The sequence below is a fragment of the Oncorhynchus gorbuscha genome, linkage group LG02 (genome assembly GCF_021184085.1).
Source record: "Oncorhynchus gorbuscha isolate QuinsamMale2020 ecotype Even-year linkage group LG02, OgorEven_v1.0, whole genome shotgun sequence".
Taxonomy (NCBI): domain Eukaryota; kingdom Metazoa; phylum Chordata; class Actinopteri; order Salmoniformes; family Salmonidae; genus Oncorhynchus; species Oncorhynchus gorbuscha.
The window spans coordinates 99,132,323-99,151,745 of NC_060174.1; positions in this window are offsets into that span (position 1 = coordinate 99,132,323).

The following is a 19,423-nucleotide window of genomic DNA, read 5'->3' on the forward strand; positions in this document are numbered from 1 at the left end:
CGAGAGCAATCAAAGAGTCCACACTGGAAGGAACCTCCCGAGAGAGAATCTCATCTTTGACCACTGCGTGGAGTCCCTCCAGAAAACGAGCGAGCAGCGCCGGCTCGTTCCAGTCACTAGAGGCAGCAAGAGTGCGCAACTCTATAGAGTAATCCGTTATGGATCGATCACCTTGGCATAGGGAAGCCAGGGCCCTAGAAGCCTCCCTACCAAAAACTGAACGGTCAAAAACCCGAATCATCTCCTCTTTAAAGTTCTGGTAATTGTTAGAACAATCAGCCCTTGCCTCCCAGATAGCTGTGCCCCACTCTCGAGCCCGGCCAGTAAGGAGTGAAATGACGTAAGCAACCCGAGCTCTCTCGCTAGAGTATGTGTTGGGTTGGAGAGAGAACACAATATCACACTGGGTGAGAAAGGAGCGGCACTCCGTGGGCTGCCCGGAGTAGCAAGGTGGGTTATTAACCCTAGGTTCCGGAGGCTCGGCAGGCCAGGAAGTAACAGGTGGCACGAGACGAAGACTCTGGAACTGTCCAGAGAGGTCGGAAACCTGAGCGGCCAGGTTCTCCACGGCATGGCGAGCAGCAGACAATTCCTGCTCGTGTCTGCCGAGCATGGCTCCTTGGATCTCGACGGCAGTGTTACGAGCATCTGTAGTCGCTGGGTCCATTCCTTGGTCGGATCCTTCTGTTATGCAGGTGAATGAGGACCCAAAAGCGACTTGGCGAAAACAGAGTTTTTAATCCAGTAAAGTTACTTTACAAACAAAAGGCATAATACTACTCGTAATGACGAGAACAGACTGGAGACTTGATCAAGAACTGCAGGTTGCCTCGGGAAGGCACTTGAACGTAGCAGACTCAGACACCTGCTCACCACGCAGCATCTGAGGGAAACACGACACGACAGGGCGATACATAGACACAGCACGGTGAACAATAGACAAGGATCCGACAGGACAGGAACGGAAAACAAGGGAAGAAATAGGGACTCTAATCAGGGGAAAAGATAAGGAACAGGTGTGGGAAGACTAAATGATGATTAGGGGAATAGGAACAGCTGGGAGCAGGAACGGAACGATAGAGAGAGGAGAGAGAGGGAGGGGGAGAGAGAGGGATAGAAAAAGGGAACGAACCTAATAAGACCAGCAGGGGGAAACGAACAGAAGGGAAAGCATAATGACAAGACAATCTAAGACAAAACATGACAGATACTTTTCTCTTTAGGGACCAGCTTTGTTTTTATGCCAAATCTGTTTTGAAAACCACTCAGAGAGATGGTCTGAGAGGTAATGTTCAGTACATCTTCTCGGTCTATGCTTTGGCTGTAAGTTACACCCTCAGAAACCAACGTATCCAACTGAGAGGAGTTTGTCCAACCATTGATGAAAATTTGTCTTGAATAACAAAATATCTTAAAAGTACCTTGTTCAAACCAAATTCTGGTGTAACACAGTCCTCCGGAAAGTCTATTCAAGAGACGTTATTTCTTGTCATCCATTTCCTTCCTCTCTGGGGGACAGGACAGAATAGGACAGGACAGGACAGAACAGGACAGAACAGGAGCCTGGGAACAAGCTGATTGCAGCAGGTAATGGCCCTCTCTCGGCGGGCCTGCCCGTGGGCCCCTGTCTGGCCTGGGCAGATGGAGAGTACACAGCAGACCCTTTGATGGGCCAGGGGACAGTGCGACATGGGACACTTCCTGGGCTGAATGGCGCCCCGTAACCCTACACCTGAGTCGGCGGGCTCCACCGCTGGCCCTGTGCCAGCTCAGCCTGCCACCTTTGTGTGGCAGGGACTCAGGAAGAGGAGAACCATCCGGACAGGTCCATACCTGGAGGTTCCCAGGCCCTCCTCCAAACCCATTCCACACCATCTTTGTTTTCTATCTGACCCGTTCCAGTTCTCTCACTTTATTACCAAGTCCAAACTTTTTCTTCCCTGCACAATTTCTCATTTCAAATGCCCCCCCCCCCAGTGCTGCTTAAATTACATACCATGTATCTACATCTAAAGACAGAGGCAATGCTTACTTTTAAGCTTGTATTTATTTGTATTATATTTACTTTACAGTTCTGTTTACATTGAAGTTATAAAATTATAATTCTGTGTGTTATGTCCACCTACGTATTATTTAAGCTCATATCCTGGCTTTTTCATGCAGTTGTTCAGACCCATTTTAAAACTGCATTGTTGGAGCTAGGAACACCCGCAATAATATCTACTAAATATGTATATGTGACCAATATTAGATTTTTAAAAACGGCACGTTTTTGAATATAAGTTAACATGTAGGGTTGTGAAGGAAAGGAATGTTACCGGTAACTTTATAAATGTACCAGTACATTTTTGGGGCTAATTTTCAGAACATGTCAAATATATAAAATAATAATATAAGATGTTTTAAACATGAAAAATTAAATGTCATAGATGTAAAACATTATCTTAAATATATCCCACCAACAGACTGTTTACAACAGGGCATTGAGCCAGTAACAAAAAGGCCACCGATTCGATTGTCTGAGCTGACAAGCTGAAAAATCTGTACTACTATGGTTGACCCTGTAAAACACATTTCACCTCACCTATCCAGTGTATGTCACCAAAAGAAGAACCCAAATACATTTTTAAAAATCCAAATCCAACCTTTTTTCACTCTGATGTAGCCTCTGGAGTAGCACACAGATGCAATGAAGACACACATTCATGAAAATGGTTTTCATGTATGATTGAAATCATCTGCTATCTTTTTTTCATTCTCCTTCCTCCTGTCTTTGTTAATTTGTTTGTACTTTTATTTTATGATGTGAAGCACTTTGCTCTATACAAATAAAGTTATTATTATTATTAATGCTCATTTCCTGTCACTGTTCCTTTACATTTTGAGGTAATTGATGCTGTAATGACAGATCATGTGCAAAAACCCCACTTCAGAGCATAAAAAACAAACAACAGATGTGAGAATTCAGACTGAGGTCACATATTGAGCTTCAGAATTGTATTATTATTGAGATCCACATATGAATGTGGTGTAAATCTGAACTCAAAAGATCAGATTCCTTTCGTTTTTTTGCTGTTTACACATTAGAGAAAATGTGAGAAAGGTATCGGATATGCCAAATAATGACTGGCCGTTCTAAAATTGGGCTGCCTATGTAAAAGCAGCCTTAGTGAATACTATTGGGTTTCATTGTTGATTAGATTATTTTTTCATTAATTAGGACGTTTTCTATTGAACCATCTGGTCTATCAACCAGCTAGAAATCTATGGAAAATATGGACACAGATATAAAGATGAAGCATTTTTTAAATATTTTATATGAATATATTTCAAATGATTTAATTATAAATCACCACACTTTCCATAGATTGACAAAAATGACCTGTTAAAGGGATATTTCACCAAACTTCCAAAATGACATATTGGTCTCTCTGTAAGCAAGGCATGACAACAATCCATGCTTTGGTTTTGTTTACCTCGCTACTGTTCCAAATGTTAACTTATTAGCATTTGTGGCACGAATCCAATGCAAGTCAATGGTACCTATATTGGTATTTTCGCACCTGATGTCCTAATCATCCTAAACGATATAAAAATGTATTGTTTAACTCAATGAAATTACTTATAGATGATTTGGACATGAAGCTTGAAAATGCTAATATAGGTACAATTGACTTGCATTGGATTTGAAACAGTGGCCAGGTAAACGAAACCAAATCAAATCAGTTTATTTGTCATGTTCGCCAAATTCAACAGGTGTAGACCTTACAGTGAAATGCTTACTTACAGGCTCTAACTAATAGTGCAAAAAAAGTATTAGGTGAACAATAGGTAAGTAAAGAAATAAAAACAACAGTAAAAAAGTAAGTGAAAAATAACAGTAGCGAGGCTATATACAGTAGTGAGGCTATATACAGTAGCGAGGCTATATACAGTAGTGAGGCTATATACAGTAGAGAGGCTATATACAGTAGTGAGGCTATATACAGTAGAGAGGCTATATACAGTAGCGAGGCTATATACAGTAGTGAGGCTATATACAGTAGCATGTCTATAAAAGTAGCGAGGCACCGGTTAGTCGGGCTGATTGAGGTAGTATGTACATGTAGATATGGGTAAGTGACTATGCATATATGATGAACAGAGAGTAGCAGTAAAAGAGGAGTTGGTGGATGGTGGGTGGCGGGTGGTGGGACACAGTGCAGATAGCCTGGTTAGCCAATGTGTGGGGGCACTGGTTGGTCGGGCTAATTGAGGTAGTATGTACATGAATGTATAGATAAAGTGACTATGCATATATGATAAACAGTGAGTAGCAGCACAGGGGGGGGGTCAATGCAAATAGTCCGGGTAGCCATTTGATTAGCTGTTCAGCAGTCTTATGGTGTGGGGGTAGAAGCTGTTGAGAAGCCTTTTGGACCTAGACTTGGTGCTCCGGTACCGCTTGCCATGCGGTACCAGAGAGAACAGTTTATGACTAGGGTGGCTGGAGTCTTTGGCAATTTTTAGGGCCTTCCTCTGCCTGGTATAGAGGTCCTGGATGGCAGGAAGCTTTGCCCCAGTGATGTACCGGGCCGTACGCACTACCCTCCTTCTAGGCTGTCTCATTGTTGTCGGTGATCAGGTGTACCACCGTTGTGTCGTCGGCAAACTTAATGATGGTGTTGGAGTTGTGTCTGGCCACGCATTCATGGTTGAACAGGGAGTACAGGAGGGGACTAAGCACGCACCCCTGAGGGGCCCTTGTGTTGTGGATCAGCATGGCAGATGTGCTGTTGCCTACCCTTACCAACTGGGGGCGGATCTGTTGGGACGGTATGCAAATTGGAGTGGGTCTAGGGTTTCTGGGATGATGGCGTTGATGTGAGCCATGACTAGCACTTCATGGCTACAGACATGAGTTTTACGGGTCGCAAGTCATTTAGGCAGGTTACCTCGATATTCTTGGGCACTATGGTGGTCTGCTTGAAACATGTTGGTGTAACAGACTCGGCCAGGGACAGGATGAAAATGTCTGTGAAGACACTTGCCAGTGGGTCAGCACAAACTCAGAGTACACGTCTTGCGGCCTTGTGAATGTTGAACTGTTTTACCTTTTTGGAATAGAGGGCAGCATTTTCATTTTTGGATGAATAGCGTGCCCAGAGTGAACTGCCTCCTACTCTGTCCCAGATGCTAATATATGCATATCATTATTAGTATTGGATAGAAAACACTCTGAAGTGTCTAAAACTGTTTGAACGATGTCTGTGAGTATAACAGAACTCATATGGCAGACAAAAACCTGAGAAGAAATCCAAACAGGAAGTGAGAAATCGATTTTCAAAACATTGCCTATTCAAATCCCTGATAGTTATGGATGTGCTTGCACTTCCTAGGGCTTCCACTAGATGTCACCGTCTTTAGATCCTAGTTTTAGGATTCTACTATAAAGGAGGTGCACATAGGAGCTCTTTTAGTGAGTGGACTGGCAGAGAGCCTCAGTCTCATGACGCGCGCTCCCGACAGAGTATGCTCTCATTCCAGTGCTTTTCTGCAAACATCATTTGACTTGTTTCTACGACCTGCAACATAACTTTTTGAGTTTTTGTCCGGAGGAAGTGCTCGCTCCTCATGAAGATGGATTACTGGCGGCTATTTCTTTGGCTGAATTGGGTACTGAGCGCCGTTCTCAGGTGATGCTTTTTCCGTAAAGTTTTTTGGAAATCTGACACAGCGGTTGCATAGAGGATTCTGTGAATAACACTTGCATCTTTTATCAATGTTATTTATGAGTATTTCTGCAAAATCACCAGATGTTTTGGAATGAAAACATTACTGCACGTTACTGCACGTAATGTTCAGATTTTTGGATATAAATATGCACATTATCGAAGAAAACATACATGTATTGTGCAACATGATGTCATATGAGAGTCATCTGATGAAGATCATCAAAAGTTAGTGATTCATTTGATCTATATTTCTGCTTTTTGTGACTCCTATCTTTGGCTGGGAAAAAGGCTGTGTTTTTTTGACTCTGCTATGACCTAACATAATCATATGTTGTGCTTTCACTGTAAATACATTTTGAAATCGGACACCATGGGTACATTAACAAGATGTATATCTTTCATTTGCTATATTGGACTTGTTAACGTGTGAAAGTAGCATAGTTAAAAAATATATTTTTGAATTTTGCGCGCTGCCTTTTCAGCGGAATGTTGTCGAGGGGTTCCATTGCGGAAAGCCTGTGCTAGAAAGGTTAAAGGTCTTACTCACATCAGCTATGGCGAGCGTGATCACAAAGTCGTCTAGAACAGCTGATCCTCTCATGCATATTTCAATGTTGTTCTCCTCGAAGCGTGCATAGAAGTCATTTAGCTTGTCTGGTAGGCTTATGTCACTTGGCAACTCATGGCTGGGCTTCCCTTTGTAGTCCGTAATAGTTTTACAAGCCCTGCCACTTCCAACGAGCATTGGAGCCGGTGTAGTAGTCCTGTATTTACGCATTGCCTGTTTGATGGTTCGTCTGAGGGAATAGCAGGATTTCTTATAAGCGTCCGGTTAAAGTCCCACTCCTTGAATGCGGCAGCTCTACCCTTTAGCTCAGTGCAGATGTTACCTGTTGTCACGCTGGTGTAAAGGATTTGGAGACAGGTGCAGGAATACATCATCTGGATGTTTAATACACCCAAAACAAACACATATACAAAACACTGGGATGTACCCAAACAAAAGGAACAGGGAACGAGATCCGTAATACATAAAGCACAAAACACGCAGCACAGGCTGAGACAAAGCATAGGTACTCATACGACCAACGTACATGGGAACAATAATGGGCAGCCCAACGGGGAAACAAAGGGCACATTTATACATGTCACATCTGCTCCTGCTACGCCCTCTGGTGGTCATCTGGTGTATTCTTGACCTGCAGTTACCCCTGCACTCTCCCTCTCCCTCTCCCTCTCCCTCTCCCTCTCCCTCTCCCTCTCCCTCTCCCTCTCCCTCTCCCTCTCCCTCTCCCTCTCCCCCACTGTGTGATTGTGTGTTTGGAGACTGGTGTGCTGGAGTCAAAGCAAATCCCTACCAGCTGCAACTTGTTCCATAATCAAGACCCCTACAAATACTCAGTCCTGCCACTTCCACTCTGCCAGATCGTAATCTCTGCTCAGTCAGTTTATGATTCTATGAGATTTATGATTAGTCAAGATTCTGTTACTCTGATGTGCCTGTTTCCCTGCCTGACACCATTTATCCTCTCATTGCAGTTACCGCTCTGTCTCTGGCTCCAACTACCTTGCTCTGGATTTTACTCACCTCCACTACCTTGGATTCCCCTCAGGACCTGTTTACCCTGTTCTACTCCAACCTCAGTCTCCACATCTGTTTTTTCTGCAACTCATCCGAGCTTCCCTGGATCTGCACTCCATATTTCCCTGTGTAACAATAAATATTTTGTTTTATTCATCCCTGTTTCCTCATCTGAGTCTGCTCTTGGGTTCCCCTGTGTTGCTCCGCTTAACAATACAAACACAATCAGTGAGGAATTGGAACCAGGTGTGTAATGACACAGGTCTGTGCAGCCTTGAAGGCCGGTGACGTCGACCTCCGGAACTGGTGAACAGAATGAGCACCAGTATCGTGGGATCCGTGACACCTGTAATCCATGGCTTCTGGTTGGGGTATGTACACACAATCACTTCGGGGACAACATATTGATGAAGCCGGTGACCCATGTGGTATACTCCTCAATGCCACAGGATGAGTCACGGAACATATTCCAGTCTGTGCTAGCAAAGGGGCTGAGGTTGTAATACCTACAGCTTCCACACGATGTCAACAGTCTTGTCATTTGCCTAGGCTTTGTTTCTTGGTCAAACGAAGAAGAGACAAGCCATTTCTTCAGGTCTCCGACCGGATATTTCGGTTGAGATTTACCCGGACATTATTTCCAGATGGACAGCTAAAGAATATACATCGCCTCGTGATCAATTTGGTCGCTTATTAACGTGTACTAATACCTAAAGTTGCATTACAAAAGTATTTTGAAGTGTTTTGTGAAAGTTTATCGTCAACTTTTTTATTAAAAAAAAAATGACATTACGTTATAAGACGCTATTTTTTTCCGTTTATCACACAGTCTTCATAGATCGATATCTAGGCTATATATGGACCGATTTAATCGAAAAAATGACCCAATAGTGATTATGGGACATCTAGGAGTGCCAACAAAGAAGATGGTCAAAAGTAATGAATGTTTTATATTTTATTTGTGCCGTTTGTGTAGCGACGACTATGCTAATTATTTTGTTTACGTCCCCTGCGGGTCTTTTGGGGTGTTACATTCTATCAGATAATAGCTTCTCATGCTTTCGCCGAAAAGCATTTTAAAAATCTGACTTGTTGCCTGGATTCACAACGAGTGTAGCTTTAATTCAATACCCTGCATGTGTATTTTAATGAACGTTTGAGTTTTAACTAGTACTATTAGCATTTAGCGTAGCGCATTTACATTTCCAGATGTCTAGATGGGACGCCTGTGTGTCAGGTAGGAGCAAGAGGTTAAGTTTTTGCTTGTAAGCAGGAATCAGGAGGAGAGAATTATGGTCAGATTGGCAAAATGGAGGGCAAGGGAGAGCTTTGCATGCATCTCTGTGTGTGGAGTTAAGGTGGTCTAGAGTTTTTTTCCCTCTGGTTGCACATGTAATATGCTGGTAGAAATGAGGTCAAACGGATTTAAGTTTCCCTGCATTAAAGACCCCGGCCACTAGGAGTGCCACTTCTGGATGAGCATTTTCTTGCTTGATTATGGCTTTATACAGCTTGTTGAGTGCCAGCATCGGTTTGAGTTGGTATATAGACAGCTACGAAAAATATAGATGAAAACTTTTGGTAAATAGTGTGGTCTAACGCTTATCATGAGATACTTTACCTCAGGCGAGCAAAACCTCAAGACTTCCTTAATATTTGATTTCGTACACCAGCTGTTATTGACAAATAGACACAGCAACAGCAACCCCTTGTCTTACCGGAGGCAGTGGTTCTGTCTTGCGGATGCACGGAAAAACCAGTCAACTGTACATTTACCATGTCATCATTCAGCCACGACTCAGTGAAACACAAGATATTACCATTTTTAATGTCCCGTTGGTAGAATAGTTTTGAACGGAGCTCATCCAGTTTATTCTCCAATTATTGCACGTTGGCCAATATGACAGATGGTAGAGACGGGTTACCCCCTTGCCTATGAATTCTCACAAGGCACCAGGACCTGCGTCCCCCTGTATCAGCGTGATTTCTTCATATGAATGACGGGGATTTGGGCATGGTCTGGTATCTGGAGTAAATCCTTTGCATCCGACTCGTTAAAGAAATAAATCTTTGTCCAGTTCGAGGTGAGTAATCCTTCTGATATCCAGAAGCTCTTTTCGGTCGAGAAACGAGACGATGGCAGAAACATTATGTACAAAATAAGTTACAAACAATGCAAAAAACACACACAATAGAACAATTGGTTAGGATTCCGTAAACCGGCAGCCATTCCATAGGAGTGCACTAAAATGCACTTCTAACATCTTTATGTCCCAAAACAGACTGGTCAGCTGACAAGATGTGGGAAGAATTTTGAATCATTCTGTTCCAGAAATGTCAACAGGCGCATAGTATTAGAGGTTCATTCAGGAAAAATCTATTCCTCCAACTCAGTCTACTCTAGACTGAGAAAAGATAAGAGAGAATAAAAACAAGAGTATAAAAATGAGTGAAAATTAATAGCAAGCAGGTGAAGAGAGACACATGAGGTATAATTTACAGTGAGCAACCACAACACAGGGTTCAATGGTAAGCATGTGTGCTGGTGGAGGGTGGTGCTGTCTCCTGCCTCTAACCCAGGATGGGCTGTCATTTCCTGGGTTTGGCTCGCTGTGCCTCTGGGGCCTGGGTTGGTTGATTGGTCCCACTCCGAACCCATCGGCCTGTCTGGTCTGCTGTGCCAGACACAGAGGCCTGTCTTACCCTGCATGTGAAAGAAGGTTCAGAGCATTGTACAAAGTGGCAAACCCATCAAAGAGGCTGGGCCTGAATAAAAGGGCTTTTTATGACTTTCCTTCAAAGAGCAGTTCAAAGCACACACAGAGAGCGAGTGGATGGAAAGTTCAGAATCATAGCGAGAGAGTCAGAGAGAGACAGAGAGAGAGGGAGAGAGGAGGGACCCTCAAAGGGTATTCAATATCTCTCATGAAAGGCTTGGCCTAACCTGCCACACTTTGTCTTCACATCTACCATACAGATGTACAGATTTTACGAACATGGCACACCACCTTCTGGCCATATACAAAGCACCATAGACAGTAGAAAGGAAATATCCGCTTTGATTTACACTATTAGACAACAAATTCAAACTAGAAAGGATCGTTTTTCAGAATAAATATTGTGTGTGTGTGCTTCAGCTGTCCAAAAGCATTATACATTGTCAAAGAAGAATGCTAATTATGCAGGCTAATTAAGAATCAGATGGGGGCCGTATCTTTCCACTATATATATGAAAAGGAGAAGAATGCAGCCAGTGCTGCAGAGAAACTGGTGCAGATGTTCAACAATAACACTCCAGATAACAAAGCAGACCCTCAAGACATTGTCTAATGTCCAAAGAATCCAACAACACCTCCTATACAACTCAGGTCTCTGTGTAGCTGTAGTACTCGTAATTACTTTTATTTACAGTATTTTATTTCATCATAATCCCTCTCCATCTTGACAAAAAGTTAAATGTATTTTTGGATTCCTAAAGTGCTGTAGTGCAGAGCTGCTCAGTTCCCAGGGGATAGAATCAACTGATTGCTGGATGAATCAGCGTAGAGAGAGAGAAGAGAGAACTGACTGAACTTTAGAAAAAGTGCAAATATAATGCACTGAAATGATTACAACAGTTTGTATTATAAGGATGACAAATCCTATCTGTTGGACTCAAACTGGTATGTCAGTGTGCTGTTGTCAGATAGTGTCACACTCAGAGAACAAAACAACAACTCTCCCAAGTATTCTTTACCTTGTTGACAGCTTACTGATAATGACAGATCTATTTCATATTTAGATCCACATTAAAATAATGGTTCAATCTGATCTATTATTTTACATGATGAGGTCATTTGACCGTAGCGTTGGAGAAACCAGAGTGTACGCATGCATCCTATTAATCACAAATCAGTGTATGTTTCCATTGGGTGAACAGGCATGCAGATGACAGCCTGATCCATTAGCCAGCTGAAGACATGGCCTGTGTCCCAAATCACATTCACATTTTAGTCATTTAGCAGAGCGAATTACAGTAGTGAGTGCATACATTTTTCATACTATTTTGTACTGGTCCCCCATGGGAATCGAGCCCACAACTATGGCGCCATGGAAGTGCCGTGCTCTACCAACTGAGCCAAATGGCACATTATTCACTATGTAGTGTGAGCGCGAGTGGATGGAATGTTCAGAAACAGAGTGAGAGAGAAAGAGAGTCAGAGAGAGAGACCGAGAGGGAGCGAGGAGGTACCCTCAAATGGTATTCAATATCTCTCATGAAAGGCTTGGCATGCTCTACCAACTGAGCCAAATGGCACATTATTCACTGAATGGTGCACTACTTTTGAGCAGGGCCCATAGGGAATAGGGCCCATAGGTCCTGGTCAAAAGTAGTGCACTATGAATGGAATAGAGTGCCAATTGGGATGCATTAATGGACATGCATCCCAGTGTTTTGGCTTTGGTGTCACCAGTCTCAACAAAACCTGACCTTAGGCAATAGTGACTAGGGTCTGGTTTCAATAATGGTGTGTTTTGGCCTAGAGGAACTATTACACTGCCTACGTCCTTATCCGCTTGAAAAAAATACAAAATAATAGCTAGCAAGATGGAGATCACCAGATTATGTTTAATGAATGCATTTCCCAAGTGGCTAGTTTGCATCGACTACCTTCACGCACACCACTTCAAAGGTTTTCCTGCAAACTTCGGTTTTCAATCATGAAGTTCTGGCCTCGTGATTTGTTGGGAGAGTTCTCTGTCTGGAGAGGACCTGCCCCGGAACAATATTTCCCCCCTAATCGAAGTTGCAAAAAGAGTCCATCATTGAAACCAGACCCTAGTCACTGTTGCCTAGGGTTTGGTGTTCAAGACTAGGCTGTCACTGGGTCCACGTTACCCCTGCCACTGTATCAATAGGAAGGTATGATTTCTGCTCAGAAATGCATATATTATGCAAGTATCTCTTTACAAAGACTTCACTTCAGGCAGGCTGAATGCTTTTCTTCGCTCACAGAATGAAATCCCTCAACCCCCAAGCAACAAGGTTCTGGTTCTTTGTTTGGCATGAAGCAGGCCTCAGAGGCCTTGTGTATGCCTTGGCCTGTATAGGCCAAACGCCTCCTGTTTACAATTTCCCTATTCCTGTTCTTAATGTTGCTCTAACAGCAGCCACAAAGAGACAGTTTTGTCCAGCAGGAAGAAGGGAGCTATTAGAGGAGAGATGGAGGAAGGAAGGAATGGAGATTCAGGGAGGGAGGGGGAAGCCTAGGGAGGATTAGATAACCCAGCAAGCTGTTCCCCCAGGGTCAGGACATTTTATACTGGGATGGATGAAGAACTTTGAATGTAGGATGGATACTGCACTGGGAAAACACTGGTCACTTCTCTCTCCAGACGAAGGGCATGTTATATCACTTTGGTTCGGCCTGTCAATCACTCCACTATATTGAGATAAAATTAATACATTTAACCTGTTGCTGGGAGGAGATATGGGACACAGCTGGTCAATAAACATCCATTACACTGTAGTAACACGTCAGGGTATCCTTCCTGTGTGGCATGCAGGGTGGTGAATTTAACATGGCTGACTGCAGGGAGCCACCATTAGGAGACATGGCCTTTTGGAAGGGCTCAGGTCCTTGAGAGAACGCCACAACCAAGGGTAAAGGCTATTATGGAGCAAATCAGGGAGTTAGCTCAGAGGGTGCCTGCCACCTCTGGAAAACCCCAATCACCCAGTAATTTCCCCCCTGTCTGTGGTGAGTTTGTACAGCCTATCCCGGCTCCCTGAGAACCAAGCTTACCTTCTCCGGAGCAATATTCGGGGAATCCTGGTACCTGCCTGGGTTTCTTTCTCAGTGCTCACTTATTTTTGAGCTTCAACCATCTTCGTTTCCTTCAGACAGATCGAAGATAGCGTATACTATTACGCTAATGTCGGGAAGGGTGCTCTCCTGGGCTACGGCGGTTTGGGAGCAACAATCTGCCACTTTTGGTCATCTGGAGGAATTCATGGCAGAAGTGAGAAAGGTATTTGAATCTCGGTTTCCGGGAGAAAGGCGGCCAGTAAACTGCTTGACTTAAGTCAAAACTCCCGTACTGTCGCAGACTACGCGGTTGATTTTCGCACATTGGCCACCGAGAGTGCCTGGAATCCAGAGGCTCTTTTAGATACTTTTTTGCACTGATTATCTGAGGAGGTAAAGGATGAGCTAGCTGCTCTGTTCACCACCAAGGGATTCCTGAAGTATCCGAAGGCAGCTCTTCCAAAAGGATTCGAAGCTACCTGAGCTCTCTCGTGAATCTACGACGGGTGAGTTGGATACTCCTGAGCCTATGCAGTTGGGAAGAGCGAGGTTATCATTTGGGGAACGCTCACGGAGGATGAACAGTAACTGTTGTCTGTACTGTGTTGGGGCAGGACATTTTATAGACCTTCCATATTCGGAAACCTTGTCTCTAGTGGATACCAGTACTATGGTGAGTCAGACTGGGAGTTCCTTAATTCCCATCACCCGCACACCTTTTTTTGAGCTTGTGCTTTGGGGAGACCAGTCTTAGTCTCTCTGAGCGCTCATTGACTCTGGGGCTGATGAAAGTTTTATGGATGCCACAATAGCTTCGGAGCTTGGTTTTCCCACTCAGCCTGTCTCTGTTCCCATAGATGCTTGGGCACTGGATAGCCACTCTATAGGGGAAGTCACCCATAGTACTGTGCCCGTTCAATTACGGGTTTCTGGTAACCACAGTGAGACAATACAGTTCCTCCTCATTGCAGCTCCCCATGTTCCGGTTGTTTTGGGATTTTCCTGGCTACAAAAGCACAATCCTGTGATTGACTGGACCACAAGCTCCATCCTGGGTTGAAGCCCATTTTGCCATTCCCACTGCCGTCAAGCAGCACATCCCCAAGTCGTTCTCCTCAGGATGTTAGCAAGACTGTGGATGACTCTGCTATTCCTACTGAATACCATGACCTCCTGGAAGTGTTCAGTAAGGCACGCGCTACTTCCCTTCCCCTGTACCATCCTTATGATTGTGCCATGGACCTTCTCCCAGGCACTACACCTGCTCGGGGTCAGTTGTATTCTCTGTCCGGACCAGAGACCAAAGCTATGGAAGAGTGCATAGAGGAGTCTCTGGCTACTGGGGCCGTTCGTCCGTCTGCATCTCCTGCCGGCGCAGGGTTTTTCTTTGTGGAGAAGAAGAACAAGACCCTGGTCCATGCATTGACTACCGGAGAATTAACGACATTACTGTCCAGAATCATTACCCCTTACCTCTCCTCGGCATTTGAACCTCTCCAAGGAGCCACCACATTTTCAAAGTTGAACCTTCGTAATGCTTACCACCTGGTTGGATAGGCGAGGGGGATGAGTGGAAGACAGCCTTCAACACAGCCAGTGGACATTATGATTACCAGGTCATGCCATTTGGACTCACCAACGCCCCCGCTGTTTTCCAGGCTTTGGTCAATGATGTGCTTCGGGACATACTTAACCAGTTTTATGTTCATGTACCTGGACGACATCCTGTTTTTTTACCGATCTGCACAGGAACACGTTCTTCATGTCAAGTGTGAGTTCCACCACTCTTCAATTACCTTTCTGGGTTATGTCATTGCTGAGGGCTATGTTCAGATGGATCCTGGAAAGTTGAAAGCAGTGGTGGATTGGCCTCAACCAACATCCAGGGTGCAGTTGCAACGGCTTCTTGGTTTTGCAAACTTCTACCGCCATTTCGGGACTACAGCACCCTGGTGGCCCCCCTCTCGGCATTCACCTCTCCCAAGGTTCCGTTCAAATGGTCTCCAGCTGTTGACAAAGCCTTTGTGGATCTTAAGCATCGGTTCATAAACACCCATCCTCATCCATCTGGACCCCTCGCGTCAATTTGTGGTGGAAGTGGATGCTTCGGATGTTGGAGTGAGGGCCATCCTGTCCCAGCGATCTGCCCAGGACCAGAAGCTGCATCCCTGTGTCTTCCTGTCCTAGTGATCTGCCCAGGACCAGAAGCTTCATCCCTGTTCCTTCCTGTCCCATCGTCTCAATCCTGCTGAAAGGAACTACGATGTTGGTAACCCGTGAACTCCTGGAGGTGAAGATGGCGTTGAAAGAGTGGAGACACTGGCTGGAAGGAGTAGAACAGCCATTCCTGGTCTGGACCGACCATAAAAACCTGGTATTCCTCCATACAGCCAAGCGCCTCAACTCCAGGCAGACCCGGTGGGCCCTCCTGTTCACCAGATTTAGCTTCACCATTTCAAACCACCCAGGGTCAAAGAATGTGAAGCCTGATGCCCTCTCCCGCCTATACAGTTCCTCTGCCACACCCTCGACCTCTGAAACCATTCTCCCCACCTCATGCCTTGCTGCCACTGTGGATTGGGGAATTGAGAACCTGGTCCACGAGGCACAACGCTCCCAGCCTGGACCTGAAGGGGGCCTGGATAACCGGCTATTTTTCCCTAATCAAGTCCGGTCCTGGATCCTGGAATGGGCTCATTCCTCCAGGTTGATCTGTCATCCAGGGTCCCGTCGTACAGCCTTCCTTCGACAAAGCTTCTGGTGGCCCACAATGGTTTCTGACGCCTCTGCCTTCATCGCTGCATGCCCAGTGTGGCCTCCTGCAGCCACTACCGGTCCCTCACCGTCCCTGGTCTCATACAGTATATCTCTGGACTGTCACTGGGCTTCCTCTGAATGATGGCAGCACTGTCATTCTGACGGTCGTCAACTGGTTTTCCAAGGCCGCCCATTTCATTCCTCTCCCCATACTACCTTCTGCCAAGAAGCATGTCTTCCGGATCCATGGACTCCCGTTAGACATAGTCTCTGAACGGGGGTCCTCAGTTCTCATCTCAGTTCTGGATGGCATTCTGCATGCTTATTGAGTCGTCGGCCAGCCTGTCATCCAGATTCAAATCAAATTTATTTATATAGCCCTTCGTACATCAGCTGATATCTCAAAGTGCTGTACAGAAACCTAGCCTAAAACCCAAAACAGCAGGCAATTCAGGGGTAGAAGCATGGTGGCTAGGAAAAACTCCCTAGAAAGGCCAAAACCTAGAAAGAAACCTAGAGAGGAACCAGGCTATGTTGGGGATTCCATCCCCAAACCAACGGTCAGTCAGAGCGAGCCAACCAAGACCTGGAAACCACACTTAGATGCCTAGTCTCAACCAATCCCACTACCTGGAGCCAACAACTTTTCTGGGTGGCGTATGTCCAGAACACCCTTCCCTGTTCTGCCACGGGACTCTCCCCTTTCGAGTGCTCCAAGAGCAGGAGGTCAGCGTACCCTTGGCCCAGATGTTTGTCCGCCGCTGTTGACATACCTGGAGAAGAGCCAGGGTGGCTATTCTCAAGACCAACTCCAGGTATCGTCGACAAGCGGACCGTCACCGGACTCCAGCTCCCCGCTACCACATTGGGCAGAGGGTATGGCTTTCCACTCGGGACCTGCCCCTGCGGGTAGAGTCCCGCAAACTGTCTCCCCGGTTCATTGGTCCTTTTCCCATCTCCAGAGTCCTGAGTTCCACTGCTGTCCGTCTTGTGTTACCCCGTACCCTCCGTATCCACCCTACTTTCCATATTTCCAGAATTAAGCCTGTGTCTCGCTGTCCTTTGCCTTCTGTCTCCAGGCTCATCCCGCCCCCTGGGTAATCGATGGCCAGGCAGCGTATATGGGGAGACGCCTCCTGAAGTTTCGACCATGGGGCAGTACCTGGTTGACTGGGAGGGACATGGCCCAGAGGAGAGGTGCTAGGTTCCTACTAAAGACATCTTGTACCCGGCCCTTATCGCCGAATTCCACCGCCAACACCCAGGTCAGCCAGGTATGCACCCAGGTAGGACGCCTGGTGGCGAACTTAGGTGTTGTAGGGAATCTGCACACTATATCGCCATTAACTTATGGCCTAGGATAGGGGTTCTCAAAGTGGCCGCAGAGGTACTGAAGGGTGTCCACTGCCAGATCTCAAAATATGACATCTATTTATTTTTTTCTTTAATATTTTTGTAATAAATATTACTAACAATAACAGATTTAACTCATTTTGGCCAAGGGATCCATGGAATAATTTGAGAGTGTAATACAATGTAATATTATTAACCTACAATGTATGTTCTTAAGCTTGGAAAACATGAGCCTGGTAGGTTCACAGGAATATTGGTATCCACTGTAATGAATACTCAGGGAGAAAAAGGTGTAGATTCACACGCAGAGCACGGCAGATGTTTATTAAGACTTCACAGAAGGCAGGAATCGTGGTCACAGGCATGCAATGGTCAAACATAGGTAGGCAAAAACAAAAATACCTCACAACCATACAAACAGAAAGAACTGAACTAAATAGGGAGCTGATGAGACCAGGTGAGAAACCAACACAGGTGAAATCAATGAACAAAAATGAAAGACAGGGCTTCGGTCCAGAACACGAAGAAACAGGGCTACGTTCCAGAACACAAAGAAACAGGGCTACGGTCCAGAACACGAAGAAACAGGGCTTCGTTCCAGAACACAAAGAAACAGGGCTACGGTCCAGAACACGAAGAAACAGGGCTTCGTTCCAGAACACAAAGAAACAGGGCTACGTTCCAGAACACAAAGAAACAGGGCTACGTTCCAGAACACAAAGAAACAGGGCTACGTTCCAGAACACAAAGAAACAGGGCTACTTTCAAGAACACAAAGAAACAGGGCTACGGTCCAGAACACAAAGTAACAGGGCTACGTTCCAGAACACAAAGAAACAGGGCTACTTTCAAGAACACAAAGAAAAATATCACAGGCTTGACAAAGAAAAGCAGAACCTTACATCCACAGTACTCAACCAATTATTATTGAAGGATATTACCTTTAATTAAAGCTTCAACAAAAACATCTCTCTGCCCCATGACTAAATATGTAGAATTGCAGGAAATTAGCTTGAAAACTGGAGCAAAAATTATCCGATGTCAAGAGGCGGGCCTTTAAAATGTTCCTTCACAGGGCCTGAGACTTGGTTTGTCTGGCCCTGCACTGCTGAAATCATAGTAAAACTCCTTGTATTATTTTTTAAAATCTATCTAAAGTTGTGTTCTGATTATGAGGGGGTCCCTGATGAATTTGCTATCACAAAAGGGGTCCCCGGCCCCAAAGAGTTTGAGAACCCCTGCCCTAGGAAGCCGGGGCTAAATCCTCGGGATAATAAAAAATGCACCACAGCCAAGTTATTGAAATTTCTAAAACTGAAACACACAGGGAAAAAAGAAGGGACAGAGAGTTTTCCCTTTCTCCATATGGCAGCCATTTGTCTCAAGGAGGCCTGTCAGACATAAATCATTTTATGGGAAAAAAAGGAGCAGAGAGCATTTCTTCCAGAGGGACAAGATCTCCGGAGGCCTGGTGCCCTTCACGTCAGAGATGAGGGAGGGAGGGAAATAGGTTGAGAGTAAAGGAGGGAGGGGGAGGAACACAAAATCATTGCAAGTAACATACAAGTCTGGAGAACTCATGTACCTCTCAGTGGAACAGCACCAGAAAACCAAATCCATGTGTTTGTTTGGAGTTGATACCGTGGACTCTGGCTATCAGGAAATTACAGGAAGAACAGAAGGAGAGGAAAGCAGTTCTAACTCTGAACACTAAGGCACCCATAGTCCTTTCTCCTTTAACTCAACCTTGTGTGGTTATAGATAATCTGAAACCAATCAGCTCTAAGCTAGTGAGACAACACCAAAGCCCAGTTTTTTTTAAACATCCCCCTGCCTCCTCCCTCCCTCCCTGCCTCCTTCCTTCTCTACCTCTCTACCTCCGTCTGTCCTTCTCTCTGTCTCTTCCTGCATGTGTCTGTCTGTGCGGTTGTGCAGCCCAGGGCAGAGCAAGGCCCAGACTGGACCCTTCTGTGTGTGCGAAAGGCATCTTGATTAACATTCAACCAATTCGCTGAGGGACACGCATTCTAAGCCAATCCTTCCTGCTGCAAGTGGAATTCCCATTAAGTCATAACTACTTTTCAAGTGCAGCATTCCTCTGCAAAATACCAGGTCCTTCCAAGACCCAAAATTATTTTATTAAATGGAAATTAATTACATTAAAAAAAGACAAAGCCAAAACAATTACCCAGAGCATTAGTTTTGAGATTTGTCCAAGGATTTAAGTT